The 18,328-nt window shown below is 41.8% G+C and overlaps 1 protein-coding gene across 1 annotated transcript in view; it reads left to right on the plus strand.

Annotated features, from left to right (window-relative positions):
- Positions 1–305: 305 nt before the first annotated feature.
- ptprfa (protein tyrosine phosphatase receptor type Fa) overlaps positions 306–18,328 on the plus strand; it is a 441,814-nt gene continuing 423,791 nt past the window's right edge. The window contains 1 exon segment of the mRNA XM_029686556.2: positions 306–631. The gene's annotated coding sequence lies outside the window, so the exon portion shown is untranslated.

Consider the following 18,328-nt stretch of genomic DNA (forward strand, 5'->3'; position numbering starts at 1 on the left):
CAAATAATAAATTATACGCTACATGTTCATCTCTATTGCCTAATGCCTGAACCCTCAATATGTAAAATGAAAATCATCATCACAGTTATCAGGCTATTTACTTTTAATATGGAGATGAACTGAAAAGGAAAAATTTAACCATAACTAGAAAAACATATATATATATATATATATATGTATTGTTTTAAATCCTCATCATTCCGTAAATCATCGACCATATCCGACAAAGCCCGAGAATGCTGCGAACAATTTGTGTGAGAGCAGAGAAGGGATTATTGTGCATTCTTGAGCGCTACAGAGGAGAGCGAGAAAGAGCGCATTTCACTGTGCGATAAACAGCGGTTGAGCTACTGAGAGGAGAGGAGACATTCGGACACATTGCTTCTCTACTTGGAAAATATATGGTCTAATTCAGCAGAACTGTCCATCAGGTCCTATACATCTCAAGGATTATACTTTAAATTCCTCTTTGTGTAGCCTATTACGGAGAGGACGCACGCCCGGAGGAGAGTAGAGGTGGTATCGGGACTGAGAAGGAAAGGAATTGTATTCTTTCTGAAGTGGATCGAGAGAACCAAGTGGTTGCTATTTTCGAAGACAGAAATGCCAATGACCAGGGGACCTAGAGAGAGTGAGTTTTTGCATTTCATATACTATTGACAATTCATGATTGTGGTGTTTGTTTGACTGACATTTGAATCACATGTATTGTTCAGGAGTGGCCGCATTTTAGCCCACTGATTATGATGACCACTGATTTGGAATATAGCCTGGCTATTGGTAAGAATAATTTCCCTCATCTTGAAAAGTTGTGTGCTGAGTATGAGAGGGATATTGTTTTTCTGGCTACTTCATGACAGAATACATCCAAATGTCAATCGATTCAGAGCTTGTTCGAGATCAATACGGCTGTGTACACGCCTCACGGGCAAATAGCAGGCAGGAGCACCTGTCAAGCAGCTCTATGCTCTGCTCTGTTCACCCGTTGAACCTGTTACATAGAGACAAACAGGTTGGGTGAATTACAGGATGGAGAGGGGTCAATTAACGAAACATTGTATCCTTTGTCACAACACATTGGCATGTAAATTATTTGAACTATTCCGTTTTATAACAGCCTAGTTGTTTGCACAATACTTGACATGTATCGAATTTGCTATTGGATAGGCTACCAATAAGATACTAATTAACATAATTGTAAAATCTTAGTAGACTATTTGTTAAGATACTGGTGTAGGATCTTATTTTGATCACCCTGATGCAAGCGAACTTTCCTGCAATGCAGGAAAAAAAATGTGTGGTGTATTTGAGTTTTAAAAAAGCTTCTGAAGTTTGTAATTTCCACTTTGATATTTACGGTACAAAAATGTATCGACCCCTACCAAAATGTCCATTATAATCCACATAATAATTCACATTTGCTGTTGCTGCAGGATTGTTATCCTGCTGTAGCAAACTAGCTCAAATTAAGATCCTACACCTGTCTAATACATAGGCTACTTGAAGGCCATTATTCAAACCCACATATCTGCCGTCCACAAAGAAGCAAATCAGGCTGCGTTTAGACAGGCAGCCCAATTCAGTTTTTTTGTCCGCTATTTGGTCTTTTGACCAAATGCATCAGATCTTTTCACTCCTAATCTTTTTCAGATCTGTGAAAAAAGATCAGAATTGGGCTTGCCTGTCTAAACGCAGTAGTGGTCTGTGCAAACTGGTGTTTGTGATGGAACTCACTGTTATGCACTGATCTATTTCTGGTTGTTTGCAAATAGGGAAACAGGCTATTATGGCTTTATTGTCACATTATATGGAACATGTGAATATGACGATGTATGGGTCTATTGGGATAAATCATTTATTTTCAGTTATTTCAGTTATTTCTCATCAATCCACATTATGCATTACTTTCAGAGCCCCTAAATTATGCCATCAAGGTTGGAATCTATTTGCCTGGCTAGGCATTTCTTTCCCACTGTCATTTGTGTAGAATAAAACCCTCTGGGCACACTACGTCATTTCAATGTGGATAATTGGTTAGTATATATTTTTTTTAAACAGCAAACATTTTGTTGAATTTCCAATGTGTTATCGCCTATGCTTTCAACCATCTCGAAGCACAACCAAATTCCAATGGAAAACAATGTCTGATATACGGTTCAGTTGTCGCCCAAATGTCTATCACTGCGCGTTCAACTATTTTAAAGCACAGCAAAGTTTAAATGGGAATACAATGTCAGATATTTTTATTATTTAAGCAACAGAATAATGTGTTATCACTCTTCTTCATCCAATAGCAGAACCAAATGACCTGGACTGCAGATGAGATTACAATAAAAGTACATGGTGCAAGAGATCAATGCCGTTCGAGATTCTGCGCAGAATATTAGAATATTAAGGCGATTGTGAAGATCTCCACAGAACATCGACGATCTATGCATGCCATATTGAACATGCACACTCTATAAACTCAGCAAAAAAAAGAAACGTCCCTTTTTCAGGACCCTGTCTTTCAAAGATAATTCGTAAAAATATAAATAACTTCACAGATCTTCATTGTAAAGGGTTTAAATACTGTTTCCCATGCTTGTTCAATAACCAATAAACAATTAATGAACATGCACCTGTGGCCAGGGCAATACATTGCAATGTCCGTACTGTCAGACGCCTAAGACAGTGCTACATAGAGACAGGATGGACAGCTGATCGTCCTCGCAGTGGCAGACCACGTGTAACAACACCTGTACAGGAACAGTACATCCGAACATCACACCTGCGGGACAGGTACAGGATGGCAACAACAATTGCCCGGGTTACATCAGGAATGCACAATCCTTCCATCAGTGCTCAGACTGTCCGCAACAGGCTGAGAGAGGCTGGACTGAGGGCTTGTAGGCCTGTTGTAAGGCAGGTCCTCACCAGACATCACCGGCAACAATTTCACCTATGGGCACAAATCCAACGCCGCTGGACCAGACGGGACTCGCAAAAAATGCTCTTCACTGACGAGTTGCGGTTTTGTCTCACCACTGGTGATGGTTGGATTCGCGTTTATCATCGAAAGAATGAGCGTTACACCGAGGCCTGTACTCTGGAGCGGGATCGATTTGGAGGTTGAGGGTCCATCATGGTCTGGGGTGGTGTGTCACAGCATCATCAGACTGAGCTTGTTGTCATTGCAGGCAATCTCAACGCTGTGTCACACTCGTCAAAAAATATATATAAAAAAAAAAAATATCAAAATATATTTTATATTTGAGATTCTTCAAGCAGCCACCCTTTACCTTGATGACAGCTTTGCACACTATTGGCATTCTCTTAACCAGTTTCACCTGGAATGCTTTTCCAACACTCTTGAAGGAGATCCCACATGTGCTGAGCAGTTGTTGGCTGCTTTTCCTTCACTCTGCGGTCCGACTCATTCCAAACCAACTCAATTTGGTTGAGGTCGGGGGATTGTGGAGGCCAGGTCATCTGATGCAGCACTCCATCACTCTCCTTCTTGGTAAAATAGACCTTACACAACCTGGAGGTGTGTTTGGGGTCATTGTCCTGTTGAAAAACAAATGATAGTCCCTTGCAGCCCACGCTATTCACGCTGCACCTTGGTCTCATTCCAACAACAGACGTAACAAAAACTTTTTGGGTTACTACATGATTCAAAATGTGTTATTTCATAGTTTTGATGTCTTCACTATTATTCTACAATGTAGAACATAAAACGTAAAAAATTAAGAAAACCCTTGAATGAGTAGTTGTTCTAAAACTGTTGACCGGTAGTGTAAGTACAGTAGCTTTGATTGGACTGACTCATACTCATACTTTCACAATCTTAGCTAGCAATCATCATCATAAATCAAGTTGACCATCTGCTGGCCGTGATTTCAAGATAATTGGTTCCGTGATCTCAAGATTTACATGCTAAAATTGCCACTGTTCCTTGAAGAGACCCATCCAAGTCATCCATTGCCTATGCTTTAGCTCAACAGGCTAACTCAGTCTTTACTCAGTCAGTCACATGTTAACATTATAATAACTTCCCTTGCCAGAAACGTTAAACTAACACACTAAGAATATTGTATTTGGTACAAATCATTCCCTAAATTCTAGACCTCAGCTGACTCTGATAATGATTGATAATGATCTGATAAATACTGATTCTACATCTGCATTGCTTGCTGTTTGTTGTTTTAGGCTGGGTTTCTGTATAGCACTTTGTGACATCGACTGATGTAAAAAGGACTTCATAATACATTTGAATGAATTTGATTGATAATGAATGGTGTGCCTGTTGACTAAGTTGAGGAGACTAAATTACTTGGTGTTACCTTGGATTGTAAACTGTCATGGTCAAAACATATGGATTCAATAGTTCTGAAGATGGGGAGAGGTCTGTCCATGATAAAGAGATGTTCTTCTTTTTTGACACCACACTCCACAAAGCATGTTCTTTGAGCTCTAGTTTTATCTTATCTTGATTATTGCCCAGTCATAATGTCAGGCGCTGCAAAGAAGGACCTAGAAAAACTGCAGATGGTCCAGAACAGAGAGGCACGTTTTTCTCTTCACTTTTCTCTTCTCAGAGATTGACTGTATCACTTCTTGTTTTTATTGGAAACATTAATGTGTTGAAAATTCCAAATTGTTTGCATAATCAACGTACACACAGCACTGACACACACACTTACCCCACCAGGAATAGGATCTTAATAGATTATAGCCAAAATGGTTTGAACGCTAGAGCCAAATTCATACAAATATTGGGTTCAGAAACTGCCAGAAGCTTCTGTTTACCACAGTAAGCATTTCATTCTATCTGTTCTCCTCTATTTTTGCTGGCTGGCAAAGTACCAGGATGTTGTGTCTGGTTTTGAATCTGAACGTATAGAACTGAATTTGAAAACAGAATCCCAATAGACGATGTTGGCAGTGAAATCGCTCCATATGTAGGACTATGAATGCTCTAGCCTTGATAATTATTATTATTTATTTATTTTGTCATTTGAAAATCAACCAGTACTCCACACAGCAGCGCTCACATATAGCAAGTTTCTATGTAATCTGTCCAGATAGAGGAGTTAGATTTGAGGAGGAAGATCCAACATCGTCTATTGGGTTTGATGCATTAATTTTCCTCCCTTCAAATCCAACTCCTCCTCGCTGTTGTCTGCGTGACTTACCTGGCTGCTGCTTTGTGCAGAACCGTTACAATAGGTAGTATGGGTTCGACTTGCAGCATACATTTAGCATTTATTTAGTCTAATATTACCACATACCATTTTTTTTAAATTATGATAATGCCCTTTAGTCTAAGAGCTGTTTGAAAAGACCGCCTGACATTTCATCCTGCTTTGGTGGGATGGGGGTTTAGTTAATAGACCAATAAGAAAGAGAGTTCCAAACCTCTCTACCAATAACATCTAGTTTTCAGTTTTCCCCTCACCACTCAGACCACTCCCAGACAGTCCTTTGCTAAGAATAAATGTTTGTTTCTTTCTGACCATTTTAATTGAAAACAATCACCGTAAGTTACTTAATTGTTAAATTCTCAAATAAATGATTTGATATTGACGTACAAACGGCTGCATTGGACCTTTAAGAATTATATTATTGTCGCATTATTATGACACCTATGATCATGATACACTATACTGTTTATACAAAAGTATGTGAACACCCGTTCAAATGAGTGGATTCGGGTATATTTCAGCCACAACCGTTGCTGACGTGTATAAAATTGAGCACACAGCCATGCAATCTCCATAGTCAAACATTGGCAGTAGAATGTCCTTACAGAAGAGCTCAGTCCCTTTCAACGTGGCACCGTCACAGGATGCCTCCTTTCCAGTCATTTTGTCACATTTCTGCCCTGCTAGAGCTGCCCTGGTGCTGTTATTGTGAAGTGGAAACGTCTAGGAGCAACAATGGCTCAGCCGCGAAGTGGTAGGCCAAAAAAGCTCACAGAATGGGACTGCCGAGTACTGAAGCACATAGCGCGTAAAAATTGTTGTTCTCGGTTGCAACACTCACTACCAAGTTCCAAACTGCCTCGGGAAGCAACGTCAGCACAATAACTGTTCATCGGGAGCTTCATGAAATGGGTTTCCATGGCCGAGCAGCCGCACACAAGCCTAAGATCACCATGCGCAATGCAAAGCATCGGCTGGAGTGGTGTAAAGCTCGCTGCCATTGGACTCTGGAGCAGTGGAAACACATTCTTTGGAGTGATGAATCACGCTTCACCATCTGGCAGTCCAACGGACTAATCTGGGTTTGGCGGATGCCAGGAAAATGCTATCTGCCCCAATGCTGGTTCAGGCTCCTTAGATCCAGTGAGGGGAAAACTTAAATCTACAGCATACAATGACATTCTAGATTATTCTGTGCTGCCAACTTTGTGGCAACAGTTTGAGGAAGTTCCTGTTTCAGCATGACAATTCCCCCGTGCACAAAGTGAGGTTCATACAGAAATGGTTTGTCGAGATCATTGTGGAAGAACTTGACTGGCCTGCACAGAGTCCTGACCTCAATCCCACCGAACACCTTTGGGATGAATTGGAATGCTGACTGTGAGCCAGGCCTAATCGCCCAACATCAGTGTCCAACCTCACTAATGCTCTTGTGGCTGAATGGAAGCAAGTCCCTGCGGCAATGTTCCAACATCTAGTGGAAAGCCTTCCCAGAAGAGTGAAGGATGTTATAGCAGCAAAAGGGGGACCAACTCCATATTAATGCTCATGATTTTGGAATTAGATGTTTGACGAGCTGGTGTCCACATACTTTTGGTCATGTAGTGTATGTGGCAACAATAATGCACATTTTTACAGAGTAACTATCAGAATTTCTAGTAATTCTTGCATTTTGGCATTTACTATATCATTTACTGAGTATTTAAGATCTAATTTCAGTGGCATTGTCTCTTCACACAGTGCTCTTCAGTAATCCCAGTTCTCCGTCATTTCAAAGTACACCTGCATTCAAAAGAAACTAGAATTGAAATCTAAATACTGTAAAGTATGTATATTGTTTTAAAAATTATTATCTGTGTGGCATATTCGGGAGCACTTCAGTAAATTGTTAGCTCTTAGTAAATTACCCTTCATTTTCAATTGCTCATGATCATTAGTCACCAACTATACTTTAAGCATACTTTTTGACTACTAGTTTTTTTGTACGTTTATTTAACTAGGCCAGTCAGTTAAGAACAAATTCTAATTTTCAATGACTGCTTAGGAACAGTGGGTTAAACTGCCTGTTCAGGGGCAGAACGTACCTTGTCAGCTCAGGGATTTGAACTTGCTCTAACCACTAGGCTACCCTGCTGCCCCAGTTTAGTATACATCCCATGGCAAAACTAGTTGTTCGTTTGCCTGATGCCTCAATGGTTCACAGTCTGCATGAGTTTTCTAGTCATGTTGATATTCACTGTGTGCGAATGTTTTTGCTTTGAACCTCAACAGAAAGCAACTGATTTGCTTTGACATTTAAAAGCGATAGTCAGCGTATGTTTCATATATGCAGTACATACATACCACGCTTTACAAGTCAAATGATATTTCAGTCGGGGGCATGTTACATCTTTGAAATATGTTATAATGTCATTCTTACACCTGATAATGTAAAACACATTTCACTGCACCTATCAGCCATAGTAGTGCGGCACCTCTGGAGCAAATTAGGGTTAAGTGCCTTGCTCAAGGGCACATCAGATATTTCACCTTGTCGGCTCAGGTATTTCGAATTAGTGACCTTTCGGTTACTGGCCCTTCTAACCACTAGGCTACTTGTGTAATGATGTGCACTGAGAGTCGGGAAGCAAGTTCAGGGAGTGAGTGTTCTAATAAATAAAACAGAACATAATACAAAACAAGAAACACTAACAGCACCCGTACATGAAACTGAAACAGAAACAATGACGCCTGGGGAAGGAACCAAAGGGAGTGACATATATAGGGAAGGTAATCAAGGAGGTGATGGAGTCCAGGTGAGTCTGATGATGCGCAAGTATGCGTAACGATGGTGACAGGTGTGCGCAATAGCGAGCAGCCTGGTGGCCTAGAGGTCGGAGAGGGAGCAAATGTGTCAGTACCCCCTCCCCGCACGATGCCAACCAAAATGACGATTCCGGGGATCAGGAGCAGACCGGTCTCCTCTGCTGAGGCACGGAAAACCTGTCAGTCCGGCTGAGACGCGGGAGCATGGCAACCTAGAAGGCCGGAGAGAGCATACGTGATGGCACCCCTTCCCTGGTGCGTTTCGGCTCCTGCCGCAGGATGCCAACCAAAGAGACGATCCCGGGGATCAGGAGCGGACCAGTCGCCCTGGCTGATGCGCTGGAACCTGTCGCCAGCTGGGGCACGGGAACATGGCAACCTAGAGCGCTGGAGATAGAGCATACGTGACCGTACCCCTTCCCCGGGGCGTTCGGCTCCTGCAAGCAGGACGCCAACCACATGGACGATCCCGGGGATCAGGAGCGGACCGGTCGCCTCCGCTGAGGCGCAGAAACCTGATCACCCAATGGCTGAACTGGAAAGAGACATTTACACTGTGTTCATTCCAAATGGCAACCTATTCCCTAGAAAGTGCACTACTTTTGACCTGAGCACTATGGGCCCTAGTCAAAAGTAGTGCACTATAAAGAGAAGAGAGTGCCATTTGGGAAGCAGGCACTGTGTGGTGTGGACTGGGGATGGATGGATGAATGAAATGATCTGCATAAACCACAATAACAACAGTGCCCAAGCTGTAGGGTTCTCTTTGTCTGTCCCCAAGAAGGGACAGGAACATGTAGTGTGTCACTTGGTTGTCAATGTATTGTCCGTCTGCTGATTGACCTATCTGCAGAAAAGTCCAGGTTCTCTCTTTGCTTTCATTTCCCAACAATTGAACACCAACAGAGTGGCTCTGGGATTTCAATTACACTGGCCCATTGTTCGACCAGCATACAGGGTATGGTTGGCAATGTTTTTGTCTCGTCACAGGGCAAGGGGAAGATCCTATCAGCCACCGACCTAACTGAGTGCAAAATAGTACCCTACTAACTATATAGCACACTACTTTTCCCTGATCAAAAGTAGTGCACTATGTAGGGACTAGGGTGCCATTCGGGACTCACATCTAAAGGCTATGATTTCCCCACTGTGTTATCAAGGCAATTGGCACTGTATCTAGTAATTCTACAACTGTGTCGTTGTGTATGTGGTGGTCTGCCACTGTGTTTTCTGTCTGTGATGGCTGCGATGTCAGAATAGGTATTAGTGGATTGATTTGAATTATGGAAACTTCATTAATTAGACTAAACTTCATTAAAAGCGCTCTCTTTGTCACAGAAGGCAATAGGTGGAAATAATTAGAAATACATTGTAATCACTGTGCCGCAACAACATACAATAGTGTTTTCTAATCAATTCAACAGAAACTTGTATTTTCATTATTTGATGAACAAATACAACATTTTGGAGTGTGGGCCTATACAGGATGATGGTGTTTTCTAATCATGTTTTCTTTTGAATTCAACAGAGATGTTTATTTTCTTCATTTGATGAACAAATGCACATTTTTGGTAGCCTGTTCCAGATCTGTTTGTGCTTTTAACTTCAATGCTGTCATTGGCATGACAATGAGTACCAAGAATTTGGCACTCAGGTTGGCAGACTGGAATTCAGGCAGTGGTGTAAATTCTACCTAAGGCGTTTTTTGGGGGTATCTGTACCCTGCTTCACTATTAATATTTGCGACAACTTTTATTTTTTACTTTACTACATTCCTAAATAAAATCATGTACTTTTTGCTCCACATATATTCTCTGACTCCTAAAAGTACTAATTTTGAATGCTTTTTTCCAGCGGACTCACACATTTTTCTGGCGGACACATCCTTCATTTGTAAATGATGTCTGAGTGTTGGAGTGAGTCCCTGGCTATCCGTACATTAAAATTACAACAAAACGGTGCCGTCTGGTTTGCTTAGTATAAGGAACTTGAAATTATTTGTACTTTTACTTTTGATACTTAAGTATATTTTAGCAATTACATTTACATTTGATACTTAAGTATATTTAAAACCAAATACTTTTAGACTTTTACTCAAGTAGTATTTTACTGGGTGACTTTCACTTTTACTTGAGTCATTTTCTATTATGGGGTCTTTACTTTTACTCAAGTATGACAATTGGATACTTATTCCACCACTGCACTCAGGGTACAATTTTGGCTGTGTATAGCAGGATTTTGCTGCATCGTTCTCTGGCTCCGTTTCACCTGTTGAGAAGACAATTTCTGCACTTTGAAGTGAAACACTGTCAGTACAAGGAGGAGGAGGAGGAGGAGGAGGAGGAGAAGGGGGACACTTACACTTTGTAGTTGTAGCTATGCATTTTAAATGTTATAACAGCAAAAACCTTTGCATTGTTCAAAATGTTGGGATATCTTTTGATCATAGAGCCAAAAGGTGTTGCTATACTTTCATTGCTCAACCTGCAGGATTGTCTCAGTTAGAGGGATGTAGACCATAGAGGAGGATGATTGGCATGTTGTTGATTCAGATTGTCCTGCCCTTCTCCCATATTACTTTGTAAAAGTTGCCACAGCGGAGTCTCTTAACTAGGCAGCTCTGTCATTCTATTCTCTTATTCTCCCACCCTCCTGTCTGTCTTTCTGCAAATAGGCAGTAATTACCTAATTGAGAGAGAGAGAAAGAGTGAATGGGTGAGAGAGAAATACACACACACACACACACACACACACACCATTAATTAATAAAACATCAGAGGATGACTGGTTTTCTGAAAAACTGTCAGGCCCCAAAAGAAGCATTCACCAAATGCCTTAGATTACAGGGGCTATACTTATTCTTTTTGTTTGCTTGAAGATAGAACACATTTTCTTCTTTGCATACTTTAGGTATTCCCACTGTGTAAATTGTGCAGTGGGAAAGTGACTGAGAGCATTTTCTTTTTGGTGAATAGCTTACAACATACTGTACATAACAAGTAACGCATCAGGTTAGCAAATGGTAAACTGATCAAATTATCTTCAGCTGTAAAAGCTGATCAGATAACTTGGGTTGGCCTATAAATCTTTCATGTACAATGAAACACATCAACTTTGAATATGACATTTAGAATAAATCTGTCATAAAGTGGGTTGAATTGCAACATAACCCTTTACCATCTGTGAATACAGAACTGTGAGTTTCGTTGTTGTTGTCAACACTGAAGATGGTTAGCATTTCTTTACAGGGTGAGATCAAATTAGTAACTAAGCGTTGTCCTTCCTGGGAGACCACCGTGTGTAATTAACATCTGAGAGGAAACAGATAAAAGCATACTGCTGTCTAACGCTTAATTTCACATTGATGTTTATTCAAAAAAGCACTTATCTAGAGTCCTATCCATCTCCCATTAGAATACTCTAGTCTAGGACCATCAACACCTAACACTTTACCTCCACTTTATCAGAAGAAAACACTTTACCTTTGCGTTATAAGAAGGACAAAATAAAGGCAGGTGTCTTGTGTTCATAGGTTTTGGGTAAAAGCATTCGCTAAATGACATTATATATAGTGTGGTTTGGCTTGTGTCAACGTCACTTGGGTTGAATGTTTTTACACTTTTTTTTCTCCATCTGACAGTGGATCTTATCATTTTCCATTTTTGAACACTGTCAACTATCAAGTGCTCTCTATCTGTTACATAGTGTATGGCTCTAATGTAGAAAGAATGTGAAATTGTCATGGGCTTTAGACTAAAAGCTAGCTGCACTTAGGCCTGTACTGCATTGTATGTGAGTGTGGGCCTGTTGTGTAAGCCACTTCACAACTACCTTGGACATCATCCCATTTAGCTTGTGTCAAAAATACTACCCTATTCCTTATATAATGCACTACTTCTAAATAGTTGTGCGCTAAATAGGAAAATAGGGTATTATTTTTAGAAGTACTGCACTATTTTGGAAAAAAGGTGCCATTTGTGTCGCAATCATCATCCAATTTACTCCCGAGCCATTCGATTCCACCGTGATGATTTAACAGTTTAGCAAAAATAGATGTTTTCTTCTACTTTGCGAAGATCTTTATATTTTCCTTGCCAGATATCTGTGCTACTTACTATACCATGTGGTACTTTACACTGCCAATATGGGATGGACTCCAGAAACAGAGCGAGCCAAATTAGCTGGCTGTACAGTATGCTACATTCTAAGAAAACCCTTTGAAGAACTTTTTTGGTTCCAGGTAGAACCCGTTTGGTTCCAGGTAGAACCCTTTTGGTTCTAGGTAGAACTCTGTTGGGTTCCATGTAGAAACTTTTCCACAGAGGGTTCTGCATAGAACCCAAAATGGTTCTATCCTGAACCGAAAAAGGGTTCTACCTGGAACCTAAAAGAGTTCTGCTATGGGGACAGCCAAAGGATCCTTTTGGAACCCTTTTTTTCTAGGGTGTAGGAGTCACACAGGAGGGGATTGGTAGAAGAGAATCTCATATTTTTGACATTTGAACATGGCAGCTGTGGCTACTTAATGGATATAGCAGAGCAACGTATTGTAGCTGCTTCACCGCAGTTACATCTAGTGAAAAAACACCCCGAAGGTTTTCTTCAGCACAACGGAGACGGAGAAATGTCTATATTAAATTCGTGAAAATGTGCATTCTGCTATTATGCTGGACTATTAATGATAATAATGAATTATGTCAATTGTAAAGCAAATGTTTGTAAATTTTACATTCATTTCAACTATTCACCTCTTACAATATATACATTTTAGAATTCCAGTGTGTTGCCACTGACAAGAGTCAGTATATTTAATTCTAGAAGACATTACTTAAATTCCATGTGTGTATGTTGTTTCCATTTAGAAAGGTCCAGTCCAGAAAGCCATGATCCTGATTAGATTGTCTGACATACAAATGAGAGTCTGACTCCCCCATTTGTTTAGAATCTGAAAGGTCCTCTCTCTCTGTAATCTAGCCACAATGACAGACCCAGCTTGCTTCCCAATTGACACCTAATTTCCTTCTATCGTGCACTACAAAAGTTGTGTGCTATATAGGGAATAGGGTGCCATCTCTCAATCCATCTTCTACAGCTAAATGTTATGATGCTGTCGGGTGGGTTTGATATTTGTCATTTATCAGTGTCCTGCTGGATAGATACACCGCCTGTGGCCATCAGTTTAAACGGCAATTGTGGATATATACAGACAGGCGAACCCAATGATGGCGATGGTTTGTCTGTTATACGAGGGGTTTTATGGTAGGTACTCTCCTCTGACAAGACGTAGATAGGGGTTGGAGTGTGACCAATATGTTTAGTTCCAAACGGCACCCTATTCCCTATATATAGTTCTCTACTTTGGACTAGAGCCCTATGAGCTTCCCTATGGGCCCTGGTCCAAATTAGTGCACCATACAGGGAATAGGGGGCCATTTTTGATGTAGCCTTTGGTTCTGACTGCTTTCTCACCTGCAGCAAACTGCACCAAAGGACACATTGAATCAGACCAAGACTACTCTTTTTGCGAGAACCACCGTGTGTTGTTTAGTGTGCTCCCAAGTGCAGATAGAGAGTTCACACCAGTCAAAAACAAACCGAACTAAGTGGGTAAACGCGCCAGAGTTTGAATAATTTGATTGGATTACATTCCTCCATACAGAATCCTTCCAGATCCTTGATATCCATCGTGTGCACCTCTTCAATTCAAACCACAGGTTTGCAATGGGTTTCAAGTCTGGAGACGGAGATGGCCATTGCAAAATGTTGATTTTGTGGCCAATTAACAATTTCTTTGTGGATGTTGGATATTGTTTGGTTATTGTCTTGCTGGAAGATCCACTCCTGGCCAAGTTCCAGCCTCCTGACAGAGTCAATTAGTTTTTGGCGAAAATATCCTGGCAGTGGGTATAGTTCATAATGCTGTTGACCTTAATAACATGGCCCCAGGACCAGTGGAAGCAAAATAGCCCTGTAACATCAAAGATCCACCATCATATTTTACAGAAGGTATGGGGTTCTTTTCTGCTTATGCATCCCACCACTGGTGTGTGTGGCCAAGGAGCTCTATTTTAATGTCATCCAACAAATGTAAACGCCTTAAGTTTTCTAAACAGCTCTGGATAAGAGCATCTGCAAAATTAATATTATGTAAAATGTAATCTGACCAGTGCTTTGGTCAAATGACATGAAAATAGAGCTCTTTTCTATTCAATGGCCATCTCAAACTTAAAACCCATTGAAAACCTGTTGTTTGATTTGAAGAAGGCAGGCCATTAGAGCAGACTAAGGTTACAAGGATAAGGTAGGATTGTGTGTGGAGGAATGCAGGTTCCATTGTGAGACCGCAACAACAACAAGAAATAATAAAATGTGAAAGAAACTCCCCCTCTCTTGAGCACCTTTATGGACTCAGCAAAAAAAAAGAAACGTCCCTTTTTCAGGACCCTGTATTTCAAAGACAATTCGTAAAAATCCAAATAACTTCACAGATCTTCATTGTAAAGGGTTTCAACACTGTTTCCCATGCTTGTTCAATGAACATAAACAATTAATGAACATGCACCTGTGGAACGGTCATTACGACACTAACAGCTTACAGACGGTAGGCAATTAAGGTCACAGTTATGAAAACTTAGGACACTAAAGAGGCCTTTCTATTGACTGTGAAAAACACCAAAAGAAAGATGCCCATCGTCGCAAAAAGCGCTCTTCACTGACGAGTCGCGGTTTTGTCTCATTATGGGTGATGGTCGGATTCGCGTTTATCGTCGAAGGAATAAGCATTACACCGAGGCTTATACTCTGGAGCGGGATCGATTTGGAGGTGGAGGGTCCATCATGGTCTGGGGCGGTGTGTCACATCGTCATCAGACTGAGGTTTTTGTCATTGCAGGCAATCTCAATGCTGTGCGTTACAGGAGAGACATCCTTCTCCCTCAGTTGATACCCTTCCTGCAGGCTCATTCTGACATGACCCTCCAGTATGACAATGCCACCAGCCATACTGTTCATTCTGTGCGTGATTTCCTGCAAGACAGGAATGTCAGTGTTCTGCCATGGCCAGTGAAGAGCCCGGATCTCAATACCATTGAGCACGTCTGAGACCTGTTGGATCGGAGGGTGAAAAGTAGGGCCATTCCCCCAGAAATGTCCGGGAACTTGCAGGTGCCTTGGTGGAAGAGTGTGGTAACATCTCACAGCAAGAACTGGCAAATCTGGTGCAGTCCATGAGGTGTAAATGCAGTGCAGTATTTTTATTTTTTTTACATGTATTTTCTATTTATTTATTGCACTGCAGTACTTAATGCAGCTGGTGGCCACACCAGATACCGACTATTACTTTTGATTTTGAACCCTCCCCCTCACTTGTTCAGGGACTCATTATTCTAATTATGTTAGTCACATGTCTGTGGAACACGTTCTGTTTTTGTCTCAGTTGTTGAATCTTGTTATGTACATACAAATATTTACACATGTTGAGTTTGCTGAAAATAAACACAGTTGACGATGAGAGGACGTTTCTTTTTTTGCTGAGTTTATAAAGCTGCTTATGAAAATAATTACACGACATGGCCAAAAGTATGTGGACAATCATTCAAATTGTGGATTTGGCTATTTCAGCAACACCTGTTGCTGACCGGTGTAGAGAATTGAGCACATAGCCATGCAATCTCCATAGACAAATATTGGCATTAGAATGGCCAGTACTGAAGAGCTCAGTGACTTTCAATGGGGCACCGTCATAGGATGCCACCTTTTCAACTAGTCAGTTGGTCAAATTGCTGCCCTCCTCTAGCTGCCCCAGTCAACTATAAGTGCTGTTATTGTGAAGTGGAAACGTCTAGGAGAAACAACGGCTCAGCCGCAAGTGGTAGGCCACACAAGCTCACAGAACGTACCACTGAGTGTCCTTGGTTGCAACACTCACTACCGAGTTCCAAACTGCCTCTGGAAGCATCATCAGCACAATACATTTTTTTCAGGAGCTTCATGGTCTGGATTTCCATGGCTGAGCAAGCCTAAGATCACCATGCGAAATGCCAAGCGTTGGCTGTAGGGGTGTAACCTTGCTGCCATTGGACTCTGGAGCAGTGGATAGCCTTCTCTGGAGTGATGAATCACGCTTCACCATCTGGCAGTCCGATGGATGAATCTGTGTTTGGCGGATGCAAGAAGAACGCTACCTGCCTACATGCATAGTGCCAACTAACATTTTGTGGAGGAGGAATAATAGTCTGGGGCTGTTTTTCATGGTTCGGGATAGGCCCCTTAGTTCCAGTGACGTGAAATATTAAAGCTACAGCATACATTGACATTCTAGACCATTCTGTGCTTCCAACTTTGTGGCAACAGTTTGGGGAAGGGCCATTCCTGTTTCAGCATGACCATGTCCCCGTGCACAAAGCGAGGTCCATACAGAAATGGTTTATTGAGATCGGTGTGAAAGAACTTGACTGGCCTGAACAGAGCCCTAACCTCAACCCCATCGAACACCTTTGGGATGAATTGGAACACTGACTGCGAGCCAGATATAATCGCCCAACATCAGTGCCCGACCTCACTAATGCTCTTGTGGCTGAATGGAAGAAATTCCCCGCAGCAATGTTCCAACATCTAGTGGAAAGCCTTCCCAGAAGAGTGGAGGCTGTTATAGAAGCAAAGCGGGGACCAACTGAATATTAATGCCCATGATTATTTATGAGATGTTCGAGAGCCGTTGTCCTCATACTTTTGGTCATGTAGTGTATATTATGTAAAAGTCTCTTCAGACATTTGTGATGTGTCTAGTGTTGTTTAGGTAAATGATGCTGCCTCATCCTCTTTGATTGGTTCCCAGTATTTGGCCTGATAGTGACAACCAATTTGATTGGACCAGATAAGTAAAGTGTGGCCCTGCAGTCCAACAACACCTCTGTTTAAAGTCAGATTTAAATCCTGATCAAAGTGAAGCTGGAGAGGAAAACCCAATCAGGAGGTACATTTATGCAGACATTAAATATTTTCTGAGATAAATAATAAAATTTAAATAAATAAAGCTTTTGAAAAGTTTCAAAATAATAAAGTTGTCAGTACAAATGTAGCTATACACCTCCGATAGGCTCTAAGAGTATATTTGTGATTTAATATGAGGATCCTTCTTCAAGATTGCCATAGCTGTAGCAAGGTCACAGTGTTGGCATTATGGTTAGACTCCACTCTGTTCTCGTGTCACTCTGGCCATCTGGGTCGGTCTGTCTACAGCACAGTCTCAAGCCAAGCTACCTGTGAATACCTGGCCCTGCTGCAGTGACCCTGTGGAGAGAAACACCCGAGTCACCTGGGACAGAGATAAAGGTCAAATGAGTCTATGTTGTAGGAAGGAACTTGAATTACTAGGCTTCTTCGGCAACCTTTGCTCTATTTATTGGCCTTGTGTGATGGACTTTATTGGCTTAGGTACAGCACATCCGGATTGTATGGTGTTAGCTACATGACCAATTGAGTGGTTGAATGCAATGCACTCAGAGTACCTAACACACACACACACATCAACAGGATTATTAAAAGATCGTACCTCACCAGCAGTGAGCACAGAATCATTTATTATAGATCTATAACAGACAGGAGCTACGGGAGGGACAGAAACAAATACCCTCCGCAACTTTTAACCCCCTCCTCGACCACTCTCTGTCATCATCCCTCTTCTTCACCTCTTAACCCTCATTCACCCTCCCTGCCCCCCCCCCCCCCCCCCACTCCCACCTCTCCACCCCTCCCCAGGGCTCTGTGTGGTTCTGACCCTCTGCCTGAGCAATGTCAACAGCAGGGGAGTATAGCGAGAGGGGTGCGTGCGTGCGTGTGTGCGTGTGTGTGTGTGTGTGTGTGTGCGTAGAGAGGGACGCTGGCTTGGAGGTAGAGGGCCTGGAAGGTAGTGATTCATGACTGGCCCTAGCTGCGGCCCACAGGGGCCTGTGGGAAACGGCAGGCATTATCAGTGTTAAATGGGTCTGAAAACGTACTTCAGTCCTCTGGCCACCGGGCTCTGGTACAGACTTTCCGGTGGTGTGATTTATGGGCCACAAAGCAGCGAATAGTTAGCAACGACAGTGTTACTGGCCGTGCCGCACCGAGCTGGCAGAGGATATAAGCATTTCCATGGCCACAGTTCAAGTTTATTTCAGTTATACATTTTTAAAGGCGTGAAACAAAAAGAGCGAGTGGATTTATGACCGTGTGGATGTTGTTTGCAAGCTGCCAGAAGGAAGGGAGGCTGTGTTTTAATGTGTTCAGGACAAGGATGAACTGTTGTTTTCTTCTCTTATCTATTGCTTTTCCATCAACCCATGAGTATATTATTA

Source organism: Oncorhynchus nerka, linkage group LG17, assembly GCF_034236695.1.
Source record: "Oncorhynchus nerka isolate Pitt River linkage group LG17, Oner_Uvic_2.0, whole genome shotgun sequence".
NCBI lineage: Eukaryota > Metazoa > Chordata > Actinopteri > Salmoniformes > Salmonidae > Oncorhynchus > Oncorhynchus nerka.